The sequence below is a fragment of the Haliotis asinina genome, chromosome 3 (genome assembly GCF_037392515.1).
Source record: "Haliotis asinina isolate JCU_RB_2024 chromosome 3, JCU_Hal_asi_v2, whole genome shotgun sequence".
NCBI lineage: Eukaryota > Metazoa > Mollusca > Gastropoda > Lepetellida > Haliotidae > Haliotis > Haliotis asinina.
Genome location: NC_090282.1, coordinates 15,828,807 through 15,843,961, shown reverse-complemented (window position 1 = coordinate 15,843,961; position 15,155 = coordinate 15,828,807). Strand labels below are relative to the sequence as shown.

The following is a 15,155-nucleotide window of genomic DNA, read 5'->3' as shown; positions in this document are numbered from 1 at the left end:
AAGTCAATTTCATAAACATTTCGTACTGGGAAACATCAAAATACATGTATTACAAAGTTTGTGGCTTACTCTCGACCCGGATCGACTGTCTGTTGGGGAATTGGTAGTTGATGACGACCAACTTCCGGTTGAGCATGCACAGGGCTTGCCATGTTTGTGGGTGATACTGAAATAGCTCATAGGGATGTAAAGGTGAAGGTGTTAGCGTCAAATGTACTGTTCGGCACAGGTGGGCATTCTCGTCACCGCGTGGGTGTAGTCAGGTAGTTATGTCAGACAGCATCACACGACCGCGTGTCGGTAATCAGGCAACTCAGGAGAAGGTCCACGCACAATATGGCGACGACATACGACTCTCGGACGTATGATCCCTAGTGGAGGACGACATCATCTGTGATAACCTCCGGGTGAAGATGAGGTGCGTTCAATCATAGGCTACAGGGGCGCGACCAGACTGACCAGTAATCATAGGCGCCTTGATCGGATGTGTTCAAATGTAATCATTACAACTGCGCCATGTGTCAAGAGATAGCGTTGGTGTCTATGACGTTACCGCTCCTTGTGTCACAAATACGGGCTTGAACTAAATAGTTGATTAATTTGCACATATTGTGGTAAGTTCATTTTGGCGCTGACCTAATGATATAATTCAGGTTGTCCTCCGAAATGGCATTTAGGGAGAATTTCCCTTGTGTATTTGGTGATACACCGAGGGGTTTCTTCCTGAGTCTTCTAAATATGATTGATTCCTGCAAGCATGAATTCCGGAACAGCTCATTTGTGTAACCTGATAGTCTATCTTGGTCTTCAATGGTGGCGTTCATAATAATATTACATTAGCGTTAGTTACTGATGGTTACTGATGACCTAAATTCTGTTTGTTGCTTGTTTGTTGCACCTAGCAATATTCTAGCTCTATGATGGTAGGAAGAAAACAATCAATCTGGACAAGACAATTTAATGATTGCCAAACTGAGCAACGTCCCATGACATCAGAGCAGGGTGACACGCCATCTCCTACACCTTGGAGCCGGACAATCACATGTATTCACTTGCGGCATCCGACAAGAAAACGTTCCTGCTTTGGGATTCGTTCTAATCTACCCAGTACCTTATATCAAGAGTCAGCAGACTAGTATCCACGTTCAACAAGGGTCGTAGAAGGAACGTATACATGCCAGGATTTCTCACATGGTTTTCCCTGGCATCACCATGTCGACAAGCGTAAATTGTTCGTCTTATGAGACCAAGGCCTAGCTTTACTATTTCCAGTTTATCAAAACCTTATAGGAACAATAACAGTAGGAAGTAGTTCTCTACTCAAGTATTTATCTTTTAAGCTGTGCAGGTATAACAGCATCTCACTGCACTGAGTGTTGTTATAATCATCACATGCCTCTACTCCAGCACCCACGTCGTATCAGTTAGAATCTCCCTGAGAAGCGATATGCTTCAGTGACTGCACTCTGTAGATGGTCTGGGCACTGAGCCAATTAGACAGTACGAGATTTTCTTAGTCTGAAAATTAGGCGGACTCCTTTCAAACATCCAGCGTATAATTTTTCTGTGTTTGAACATGTGTTTTCAAACACCAGAAAACACCACCCACGTTGCAGTGTTAGCACAGGTAAGCCTGACAACAGCTGGTTTCACCTGGCGAAATGCCGGCTGATGTCGCTGCTATCAATAATTCAAAACCGACTCGGCCAGATCACAGCGGGGTGCCTGGTCCACAACGTCCGGGAACAATACGCGGAATAAAATCCGGGCCCTTTAGCTTGGTTTTGCATGCAAACATAAAGTCCACACTCAACAGTACCAGAGTGAATCACGCACCCAATATATAACAGGTTTACAGACTGAGCATGTGGACCACTGAATAAAACACAGGATAAATTTCATATTGTTATTCCTTCTCGTTTGAATTCACAGCTTTCATCTTGTACAGCAAATTGCAATTGCCTCTGTAACATGATGTAATAGGTCTGAAATGTCTATTAGTCTAGACAGGCGCGCCTGCGTATAAAAGCCTTGGTGACATACATTATAATCAGAGAACATCGTATGTGAAAGAGGTATTTGGCTGTTCGTGCACAAATACTCTACGAAAACAACAGACAGCACCGATGTCGCCTCTGTACAACACACATTATACTTGCAGCCGGCAGCTGGAGCCGGCAAGGTGCGCTTGACAAGAATTAACTCATGTTCGTATTGCATGCTTGACTGAACGACAAAATCATGCAACGTTTTAATTTTTTGACGTTGCATTGATTTTGTTGAACAGTGCTACTGCTGTAGTCGACGTTTAACGACGGTTGCCGATCCGTTGTTCACGGCACAGAGCCAATATATTCTGAATGGTAAAATCGATGTTTGTGTACTTGAGTTACACTGTAATGACATCGATTAATCAGCATGTATGATTGTATGTCAGGCTTTCGTGTATGTCTGTTACCGTGTGAATTTCTTTTCTTTGTAGAGTCATAAATAGTTAACGTACATAATAACATCCCCAACCATCTCCTCCAAAGATGCATACTGTCACTGAAATGTAAATGATTTTGAGGACTCTGATATGGTGAATGAACAGACACTTCTAGCTTTGGGTATGTTTTTATAAAGGCAACATGCTATATGAATGACAACGTCTTCATTACATGTAGTACATTAAGATAAAATAACATAAGATAATGCTTTATTGTCTCGAAGGAAATTTACTGATTTATAAACCGCTGTCGTGTTTAACATCCAAAGAATCTTGCACCTACTGTTACTCTGTGATGTCTAAATTAATTTTAAAATGCCAATCTAACAGGTCACATGCGTTGTGGAGATACGAAATCCAAACTGACATTCCTAGATCCTATTAATTATCCGGATTGCCCTATACCGCATTATCTTCTCAACAGCCGGTCAACGCTAACGTTGTCCCCCGACCTTATAAGGTCAAAGCGCCACCTGCCAGCGTCAGGGTGCGTAATCCCGGATCATTAGGTTTCCTCAAAATACCTCCTGCTTCGCTGACCACAGTGACCACTGCAATAATGGCAAATCGTGTTCTTGACCGCCTCAGTAATTTGTAATGGACTTGAGTAAGTTAAGTTAATATATATAGCCGTGTTCGGAATGCTCTGGCAATATAAAGGGGGCATAACTGCAGCGGGCGTAGTGATCGGAGATACTTCTTAGTAGTTCAAGTGTTGACAACAACGCGTCTGTTCACGGAAACACAACGACAAAGTAGATAAATAATGGGTTGTTCTCGTTAATGGGATCGAATCAAAATTCGTTAGACATTTGGAGAACAGACCTTTTAACGAGGAAATGTAAAAAATGCGTTTATTGTTTGTTTTGATTTGCTGTAAGTATACGTCCTAAATAACCGTCATGAATTGAAAAGGTTGACATGACACCAACGTATCCAAATACAAGCCTAGGTGTATGTGACTAGACCAACTGTCTCGGTGATTCATGCGATGTAACCATACACGATGGGTCTCTACAGATGGTGAGGTCGTCATGTACGGTACTCCGGAAAGAGGATAACTTTGATCGGCTGGCAGTCCGATCAAATTTGATTTAAGCCATTCAAGACACAACCCACCCTCGTATATACATGGGGCGATATATACACGTTATATTTACAAGTATGGCCATCACTGCATCAGAGCTACGATTTCGTTAGGACGTCACCATCTCCATCTAGCCTATCACTTACTGAGGGGAGCATTTCTCTCTCTCGTTAGATCTATTTGAGTGCACGAATATACCATGCCATTCACATTTATGATAGCGAATGCGTCCAGGGTGCCTATCATAAGAAACTAGGTACAAACACCCTGGATCACCGAAGATGAAGGCAGTGGGTTTTATGAATTCAATATGCATCATATCCACCCATCTAGAGGGTATTGGTATATAGTAATTTATTGAAGGGTTATCCTCGGCACTTCGTGGAACTCGACTAGTAACTGGTCTCGGGTGTTCAGACAATTTCACGCTGAAGAGAATTCACAGAACAGAGACTGAACAAACACACGTGTGGTCACGCGGAGACAAATACAATGACGATCGTGCATACAGGCGTGCATACAGGCATACAGCTATACTTAGAACATACCAGCATCCAAATGCAGCGTAAACTACTATTTATAGATCATACATTTATAGACTTTCGATTGGAAACAAGTGTGCGCACGCACACACTACAATATTTATGCCTTCAGGGCTTCAAATGTTTTTTGCCACTGGGCAAGTGACTTAAAGAAGTAACTTGTCCTGACTAATTTTCCACTAGCCCTGATTTTATAACACAATGTTTGATGTTAATGTTTACTGGACTATTTATCGAAGAGTGATAAATTTCAAAGAACGATGGCTCTAAATTACTATTATTGCGAAATGTAATAGCTACATTATGAGCAGATATGAAATGAAATCCAAGTTTATTTGCAGTTTGAAACCATAAGGGGAAATTATCTAGTAGTCCACGGACAAGTAAGGTACCATTAATTGATTGCCTGAAATGAAAACTGACTTGTCCTGGGCAGTGGGATTTTTTACCCCTGTGAGGTTCTTGTTCAGTGCCATAAGGTATACCATAAAAGTCCTTCTCCGACAACATTGTGACGTCATACATCTCAAAATAATGAAAAGCTGGATAAGCGTTTTACCACTGTACACTTTCCACTCAGATTAGAATACGACAGGGGGATTATATAAAGAAATAGATTGTATTGTCCCCCCGGTTCTTGAGATGAAATATGCGCGTTGGCGACGTATCATTTTTTGTACATTCGCCAGATGAATCGTGGTAATTATTTTGCTTTTGTGAAGTAAATCCCTGCCTTCGCACCAAGAGATGACAAATGTGATCTTTGTGGCATTTGATAAGGTGTTTCTCTGGAAAAGGGCTGATACTTGACGTAGCATCGTGGTAACCCTCCAGATAAGGCGCGTATTTGCGTATTTTGCTCAATAAAATAACATTTACTCAATTAATTACAAATCTGGGCGTACAAAACACGTGCAAGAATTACTTAAAACCCAATAGGTCTATAACACCTTGCGTACTTTACTCAAATAACTAAATTGGCTTGCATATGATTCGTCGTGGTGCACAAACTCTACAACAGCATTAGCTAATGGTAAGCGATACTTATATATACATATACTATTATAGCCGTAGCCACTGTCCGGGGTTACTCTAATAGTCACATGACTTCCACGTTGAGTATTCAGAAATGGCTGCCAAAAGTGTGGCAATATGACAATTACTGAAAACGTCTAGTCTATTGAGATGCATTTATTTAAATGTTTAGAAGAGTTAAGTACCCAAATAAGGATAAGAAACTCTGTGTAAAAGTACTCAATTCCTTTTACCAGTGGGAGAATACAAAATGCAAGTTACTCCTAAACAATGCAATTACTCATACACAAATAGACGTGGGAGTACATTTCTTGAAAAATTATCCGGAGCTCGGTACACGATAACGAAGTACATGAGTATGTGCGTGCGCATGTGGGTGCGTTTGTGAGTTTACTTCATGGGTAAGTCACGACTCAAGCCGCTTTCAATACTGACAGGTCATACCGTAGTTTCAGCTTCTTGTCATATCTCTGTTATGCCATGGGGACTTTGGGTAACCCAGTTGTTTCAAGCCTTCGCTCGTCACGTCTAAGGCCCCGGTTCGATTCCCCACATGGGTACAACGTGTAGAACTCCTTTCTGGTGTACCCCTCCGTGACAGTGTTGGAATCTTGAAAACTAGTCACTTAGTATAGAAACTTTCACTGCGTTTTAGTTCACGGAAACAGTAACGGTCACCGTGTATGCTTATGAAGAAGAAAGAGAAGAAAAGGAGAAGACAATTGTTTGAATCATATGTGCAATATATTATGTAATCTTTATTGTATGTACGCCTTAGTCTGTAGTAACTAGTAAAATATCCTTGGATGTTTTAGTTTCTATTTCAAGAACTAAAATTGTGATGTATAAAGGTGGCTAGGTGTCCTTCACCTTCCACTTTGAATTGAACTCAGATCATCGAACTCACTGTAATACATTAGACCGAAACGGAAGCTTACTCATAATAAAACATGTGATTGTTTTTCCATAAAATGCTTCCTGTTCCCACTGTAATGCCTGAAATCCAACCATGTTTCTATATTTGTGATGGAATTTATCAGGAAATTGTAAACGGATATAGAATCTAACGAGGGGAAGTAACTCATCGGGGCTGCACGTGGGTGGCACTTGAGGCAAATATCAGCCATTCTAGTTTACTCAGACAACTGTAAGAGCACGATTACGTTCTTGTCTGTTGGTTATATGATTTACAGGACCCACAATAACTAAATTTACAAACACTAACACGTCCAACTGTGTAGATCGCGGCAATTCGCTGTGTGGATTTGTGTCTCTTAGACGGACAAGGATCGTGTACTCGTGGGTTTTACCAAAACTTGAGTATGTGAGTTTAATATTACGCCGCACTGAGCAGTATTCCAGCCATATGGTGGCGGTCTGTAAATAATGGAGCCTGGACCAGGCAACCCCGTGATCAACAGCATCAGCATCGATCTGCGCAATTGGGGACCGATGACATGTGTCAACCATGTCAGCTAGCCTGACCACTCGAGCCCGATAGTCGAGTCTTACGACAAACATAGTCGCCTTTCGTGGCAAGCATCGGTTGCTGAAGGCCTATTCTACTCCAGACCTTCACGGGTCTCAAAACTTTAAACCTTCAAATGAGCTGCATGCGTCACATACGGCTCTGAGGGATACATAAACTACACTTTAATGTGGCATAACTCACACATCAAACCATCACTATATCATAAAATAAATGACAGTTTATTATTATCTCAGCAATATGGGTAAATAGAAACAAAAATCCATAAAATATTTTTTCAAGCCGAGAAATCAGATCTTTTACTAAACATACAGCTGCTGAGCTAAAGAGGCATTGTGTAAGGAGCGATGCAAAATCGTCACATGTAAAGCATAGTGCAGAAAATGTTCAATAGTCTACTATTACTCTAATAGTTCAATATTGATCACTCATCAAAAAAGTAGTGATGTTATGAGATGTTTTGATTGAAGTAGAAACTAGGAGCGTCAGACTCAATTTAAGCGTCAGTTAAGCATGCTTCAAAACTGTCCCCAATGTCACAAAGCGGTCTTAACGCTAAAACAATCTAAGGCGTTCATGTATTAGAATTTCCATTATCTTAGCAAGGGGACCTCGTTGAACCGGCGTTCTGACCAATAGTGTCTGTATTTGCAACTGATGTAAAACACAAGGAGATGCGGAGGTCTTTCCTATCATACTGCCGGAACCACCAGATACGCAATGTTTCACAACGCTAATCGCGAAAACAGATCACAGTTTGTCAAGTGACACGTGATGGACGACTATGGGCGCACAACACGACATACATCACGGCATGAAATTCCTTCAGCCTTGTCAACTGACAGCTATTATCTACACTTTCTAAACAATGTGAAAATAAGAATATCCTTTTGCATACAAGGGAGATAATTATTCCTGATTTATAGGGGGGGATAATTTACAGCACGCCTACGTCTTCTATTCTTCATGTTGATACCAATCTAGTCCAAGTAAGTGGACGGGTTTGAACGTCTCGGCGATCCATCCGTACTGAAAAATAAAAATAACGCATGGAAAGGACATCCATCTTATGCCTCAAGTCTTCAACAGCAGTATTAATTACTTTCATGTTTTGAGATAGTTTTTTCATCAATTGTAATAAAACCCTCATGAGCTTTTCAGCCTGAGGGTGGAGGCTTCACGAGTGTCTTTGTCTTGGGGTCGGGCATAAACAAGAGTCTGGATGTCACTCACAGCAATATAACGCTGTTTTAGGACAGATCGAAGGACTACATGACTCACAAACTCCATCTCAGGACATGGTGTTTACGGGCAAACTTCCAGCTGAGAATCTGGAACATTTTGTTTGTGAATATAAAGTGCAGCATGTGAGGTCGATGACCAGTTACTACAATCGGGGATAATCTACAACATTCTCTCTCTATATGTTCCCTGCTACAATCACGCAGTCACGATGAATGGTCTTATGTATTACCTGGTATAATAAGCGTCTGGAGAACTCGAATGCATTTTATAGGTCACGTAAATTATTTTCCTGCCCAAGTGAGCGTGTGTGACGATATGCGTATAGTTGACGCATGCGCAGGTAACAGCTTTTTGGAAACGGAGGGGTGGAGGTGTCTTTTCTTGTGATCACAAATTGTGATCATATATATGTGTTTATGCATCTAATAATTACAGGGAGTGTGCATGTAAAATACTTTTGTTAGTATCTGTAATAATATATACAACCAGCAAATTGATACATGGACAGAACTGCTTCAAAAACAATGTGTGTTATCCGAGTGGGGTGACAGGTAGTATATTAGATTACTCTCGTGCGTGATGTCAGAATAAATGAAATCTGTAAGTATGCGCCTCCGTTTGTGGTGAATGTTGATTGGATGGGGGCGTTTACATCTTACAGTTTACAGAGTATCAGTTGACAGTGTTTTCACTGTTAGCTTTGTGTGTTTATTGTGTTGTTTTGTGTTACCTAACCCTTATGTCATTTTCAATTCAATATTTAGTAATGTGACTACTTTCATTTGTAAAATGAATTCCCCTTCGGGTAGTAAAGTATTGTCATTGTCACATCATCTAGACCTAAATATCTTTATACATGTATATGCCTTCCCGGAAGAAAAGTGTCAATATCTTATTAAACACAGAGATTTATCATAAAGCACGCGGTCTAATTTTCATGATTGTAATTTGTACAGTTTGTATACATCGTCCTTCGTGCGTGTACATATATTACATGTATTTCTCGGTACACATCATTGTCCTAATATGGCAATGTATGCAGGTTGCGGTTGTCACATTTCCCATACAACTAGTCTCTATGCAGTGATACTATGATGGTGAAACGATGACGTTTCCGCGCACCGTGTTTGCCATGCCTGTGTGACCTGGTGGTTTATATAGCGATGTTAAGTCAGGACGTCACAGTCTGTGACTCTGCCGGATATGTCACCATGTTGTACCCTGCACATCTGAATAGCTCATTGATCATCGTGTGTATCCGCGAGCCCGTTATTGCATGCCGCGCTGAATATCAAGGCACAAACAAACAGTATGTGCGAAACAGTTTCCAAATTTTCCGGCCAGTCGGGCTAACTATGCTTGAGCGTGACTAGATCACAACATAGTTCACTAGCCCGAAATTTGAATGTAGACACGGGTCTCATCAGTAAGCCGCTAATATGATGAACATTTTAATCAGGCCATAATCTTTCGTGATTTGAAAATGTATGAACTTAACAAGTGGTTGAGAGGGATACATTTACAAATTTACCCCATGAAATTTCACTAGCCAATCGGATTAGTGATTGTGGAAATTCACTGGCCCAACTGGATTTTTTCTAGATATGGGCTAACGAGCCAGTGGGTATTATTTGCACACTGCATGACGCACTGAATACCAAGGCGCGTGCAGAACGAGAGAGTAAACTGAACATTCTTAACTCCAAAGCGAGACCCCTTTCGCAAACGTTAATTGTTGGTTATCTATAATCAGATGAACATCAGACGTGCAGAGAGCGCACATTTTCCCGTACGCCAGGCTGTGTTTCCGTGTTGTTGTCTTTTTTTTTTTAAATACATCATCACAAGTATGTTGGGGTGGGCGTGCTCTGTAAAACATACATCATGGAAGAAGGCGTTGAAGTCGAGTTACATTGTTCCCTGGGCTCATCATGTACGCCTTCCCGGGGTGGGTGAACTACACTTCAAACTTATGTTATAAATTGTTAGCAACATACACATGCTTGAGAGTTTTAGACACATGGTAAACAATCAGCTGGAGCGAAAGCGTATCTCGATTGCGTCGATCGATGCTCATGATATCAGTCTCGGGACATGGTCCATATTATGATAGAATGGTCGCAAGTAGCACACATCAACATTAACTTACGACTGTAGCTTAGCTGGAAGAGAGTTTCGAAAATCTAGACCCACGCCACCGACATTCAGCGGAGCGTTGCTGCGTTACAGTTAGGGCAGAGCGCTGATGAGAGTTATCTCTCCTGCCAACAGACGTCCCCCGTTTGCTTTGGGCACTTCCTGTAGTATAGTTATGACAGGGCTGTCAGTGTATATGAAATCGACCCATTGACGAAAAGTGTTAATCAATAAGGACTAGAAAAGGGGTAATCATCCCCATCAATCACCCCACTGAGATCGATCTGGGTCCTTGGAGGCTACTGTGAGATATACCCATACTCTTAATTAAACGCTCATTGATGGGTCTGGCGATCGCATACACCTCGTCGTTCAGTATATAGATAAGCTGTTCCACGAACCAACACTATAACACACGGGCAACGTCGAATATCTTGAATTTACCTGTCCTAGACTAGCAACTAGTCTCTGAAATGAATATATTCTACATGGAGAAAAAAACCGTGTATGATAAAAAGAATTAAATATAATTAAAATGAGTCCTGAGACTTTCTTCATTTTCCCTGAAACTGTGGAAGTCAACATGCCACATATTCTAGACTTGCGTGGACTTCCTTGGATCAGAGGTCTGTATGACAGGGTAACCTGGCCCCTGACTCCGATAGCAGTCGTGGCAAAGAGTACTTGCCATCTGTCAAACATGCCGCGACTGAAATAGCATTGACAAATCAAAAATGCATGTGTGCATAAAATGATATTGATTTTACATTCGCTATCAACTACTCTGTTTGTATGTACGCGCGCATGCATGGGTGTATGTAGGTTTCAATTGTCGGTGTTGGTAGTTTTCAGCGTTAGCCAAGGTCTAGGACGCGGATGCCATTAGTTAAAAAATGAAACATGTTTATTCCATTCTTTCTAATGTGAAGACAATAGAAAACGACATTCAGCCTCACCCACATCCGCTCGCGTATATCAGGGGCGGTTACAGCTTTTTGAGAAAGGGTAGGGGTGGGGTGGGAAGTGCACACTATTGAGAAGGTCTCTCTCTCTCTCTCTCTCTCTCTCTCTCTCTCCCTCTCTCTGTGTGTGTGTGTGTGCGTGTGCGTGTGCGTGTGCGTGTGCGTGTGTGTGTGAGAGGCGCACTTCATTTTTACCCGAGTTTCAATGGTCATTTAACGAAATGTTAAAAAGGTATAGCATTTTCTGGAATGTTCTGCATGTTGCTTTGTTACGATGAGATATTCGTCAAACAACATTTATTTTCTGACTATTTATATGGTTATAACCACAAAGTATCATGAATCATCAGGCATAAGATCTAGTAAAACTGAAACCCATGCATGATCTTACACATATACATCGACATGACTAGGGAGGCGCATGCGTGTCATGTGGCTGTGGTCACATGACAGTATATACAGTGACTAGCATATTCATTCTCAAAGACCTTTTCAATTCAAGTTAATATATTACCTAGTGCAGTTTCGAACGTATGATTTGCTTTCATAACTTTCTTAACTGTAGACAGTTCACTCATGTGGATCAAATACTACATTCATGTCTAGTTTCACGACAGACATCAACATACAGCTGCTTGCAATGGTCATGGTTAGTTGGTACATATGCTTGGTGACATCTTAAGGTCTACAAGACGAAATCGTCAGCACTTATTCACGTTTCTCGGTGAAACGAAATAGACGCATACCATATTTATCGTTTGTTGTCACGTGCTTATGATGAATAGAGGCACATTATATGTGAATGATTTCCTGTGGAAGCACCGTGACGTAAGTAATCCGGTGGTCCTGCACCTGACCTGCTCATTAGCAATACACTGGTATGTATGTGACTAACGTCATCTTATGTGTCATGCATTCACCCACATGAAACCGTATCCATCACTTTGATGGCTTTGTTCTAGCTAGTTGCCAACTTCCTGTGAAAAGTTCGCTTCTTTTAATGAATTTCGATTCAAATGTGTTTCACACCCTAATGAAACTAACATTATTCTCACCACAATGAAACAAAGAAATAACACGGGACTTACACTTTGAACTTTTATTAATAGACTTAAGGAAGTTAAGTGCGAGACATCTGTGACAGTAGTATTTTCACATCCCTGGAATATGTAATAAGCTAGTCTGTCATGAAGCCCATGAAGCAAATATATCCAAGATATCCCACTCAAGTGCCTAGTCTAGATTTCCACATCTGGAAAAACAGATAGTCTCTGGGCTCCTTTTCGTTATGTTATATTTTGTTCACTATGAATGTTTTCCTGAAAAACATGTTTATTTCAGAGACTAGTTGTTAGCCTAGTTAAAATCATCAAGTTTACAATAATTCTCATACGTCTCTGAAAAATAAAATATTTTCATAGCAATTACATTAAAAGTGAAAAAGAGCTCAAGACCTTTATATATAAATATCCCTGGTTTTTGCTTTCGTATAATTTTGTATACAGTTTATTTAGATATCAACCTATATATGGAAATTATTATTTAGCAAATGAATAATAGGGCTTGGTGGTATTATTAGCTATTGAAAATGAGTACAATATATACAATTTGCAAGTATTGTGAAATGCATATGGGATGAAGAAGAAATTATATATGACTTGTTGAGTGACTGCATTTGGAAAGATATAAAAACAATTCCAACTTCAAACATATCGTATTATCGTAAATCACAATATCTATACAGTGATGGGGAAAACGGGTAGGGTGGGGATCCACAGTTACTTTTCACTCGTTTTCACTGAGTCAGTGGTCATTTGATAAATGTTCAGGACAAAAAATGGGGGAGGGGCACCCCTGCACCCTGCACCCTCCTCTACATCCGCCTATGGGTATCTGTGCAGTAAGTACATAAAAGACATCAAGCTCTTTACACATGGGCTGATTTTACACTGAACTGTACATTATGTATTACAGGTAAACCCAAAGTCGAGCAACAAGTCTAAGGCACTTATTAACACCCATGAGGAATGTATCTAGACATTCCACGACATGCATCTTAGTTTACCGCTTTACCTTCTCCATTTAAACGTTTGTAATGACGTTAATTAACACTGTGGAAAATACAGCAGACATGTAGTCGTAACACGATAATCGAGGGACAGTCTAGAACTGTACAAACGCCATGTTCCCAGATATCTTCATTCAGCCCTTTGGCGGTTCAAAGGTATCAGTAGATGCTAATATGCGTATAAACAGCACGTAAGTTGTGACTGTATATACAAATATTGATACGTTATCAGTTATCGATATGTATTCGACAGCGTGATTGTTACAAAATGTGATAGGCCCGGGAAACCTTGAACAATGTTACATCCTCGTGTAGCATTTATGGATCAAATAATTCTGGGTTTATAAATGCCTAAACTATGGGTCGGACGTTCCACAGTGGACACGGGTACTACACTCAGAGACACACATGAATACAATCTCGCTCCAGGTTATAACGTGTATTTTCCAAGAAGCACCTAACTATCCATACATCTGTGTACACTGGATTTAACAGAAAATGGACACCATATGCAATGGTTTGGTCGCAATTTTCGTTTCAAATTCAAATCCCGCTTTGAATTTCTTATGTTTTATAGAGGTGAATATCCCACATGTCTGTATTCTCTCTGTTGGTATCCGGTCATGGTCTATTCTATGTAGGTATGTGGTATTATATTAGTTTCAGAAACAATGAATTATGCAGTGTACGCTATGGGTAATTAGACAAATGATAGAGCGCAGGGGTGTTGAGCTGCTAGGTGTGTGCGTGCAGACATTTAATGTCCTTCCGTCTTTGATTGTGCATGCGTCTGTTTGCGCGTGCATGTCTGTTGGTACGTGGATGACAAGTGTGACATGCTGCGACCTAAAACCAAACATTTGACCATATATCAGGGCATCTGACAAATACTGTTTGTTATACAAAGACTATACTTTCGTTTTTAAAGCAAACAAAATGTCACCGTGGTCATAAATCTATAAAACAATAAACCGTCCCAACTTTAGTGATGTGGTGGTAATTCGTTAACTTTTAATTACTCTAATCACCCCCTGAAGCTAATTATCGCATACTTGCTACCCCCATCCACCCTCATCAACTTGAGCGCCGGGAGTCAGATTACGGCCAGACAAATACTATCCACATATGATTCAAGCTATTGTCACCTCAATGTGACTTTTATTCATTGTAACAGTGAAAATAATTGATGTTTTAACTTTAAAACGAGAAAGCTCTCCCAAAGTAATTTAACCAAAGTGATACAAACAAATTAAAAATATATATTGCCTGGAGTTCAAGATATGTTGGACAAAAATCACTGTCAAAAAATATATATAAATTAAGAATACGCCTGCTGAATGTCCAGATTGTATTCACACTACAATATTACAAATGGCAAAAATATCTCGTAATTTAAAGCTGAGCTGACACATGGTTAATTAACAATTAATGCTCAAATGAGAATTCTCTCGCGATGTGATTGTGAAAAGTAATTTGGATTTGTCCTCAGTCTTGGCGTCGAGCTAGTGTACGAGGCGTTCAGACATGTCCGTACTCTAGCGTTATTTGCTGGCAAAAATCGATATTTATGCTTCAAATGCTTTAGTTACGCTTGGTAGCATCCGCTTGTGAGCGTAAGGGTTTTTTCTGGTTTAAAAAATATTGCAATTCGGGAACAGACTATAAAGATCGATTGCTAACATATTTGATTCCGAGCACATGTGCTAATCCATTCGACGAAATGTCAGTCACTGTCACTGAGAATTAATTTCTTAAGACGTTTCGGAAGGCGCGTTCGTTGTGAGTAATCCACCAAGCCTTGATGGGGGAAATAATAAAATTTAATCCTGTGTTCTACGTCATCACTTTAGGTGGACACCACTAGGTGCGCGCGCTTACCTGTTTATCCGGCGCTGCGACGCTTCTGGCGACATCCGTCTTCACCAACTTGTAAGTGTTTAGTGATCGGTTTATAGTTAGGATTGTTTTCAAATACCTCTTCTTGCAGGAGACGTCATATTGATGAACAACCCCCATAATGCACTGGACTTTGGTAAGTTGTCTTTCGGCTGGGATAGGCCCTACCTACGGGATTTTCAAATTGACCCAGTTTGGTCGGACATG

At 40.5% G+C, this 15,155-nt stretch overlaps 1 protein-coding gene across 1 annotated transcript in view; it reads left to right on the top strand.

Annotated features, from left to right (window-relative positions):
* The first annotated feature begins 14,895 nt into the window (after positions 1 to 14,895).
* Positions 14,896 to 15,155, top strand: part of LOC137277552 (neuroglian-like) — a 43,057-nt gene continuing 42,797 nt past the window's right edge. Inside the window, exon 1 of the mRNA XM_067809336.1 lies at positions 14,896 to 14,981. The gene's annotated coding sequence lies outside the window, so the exon portion shown is untranslated. The remainder of the gene's footprint in view (positions 14,982 to 15,155) is intronic.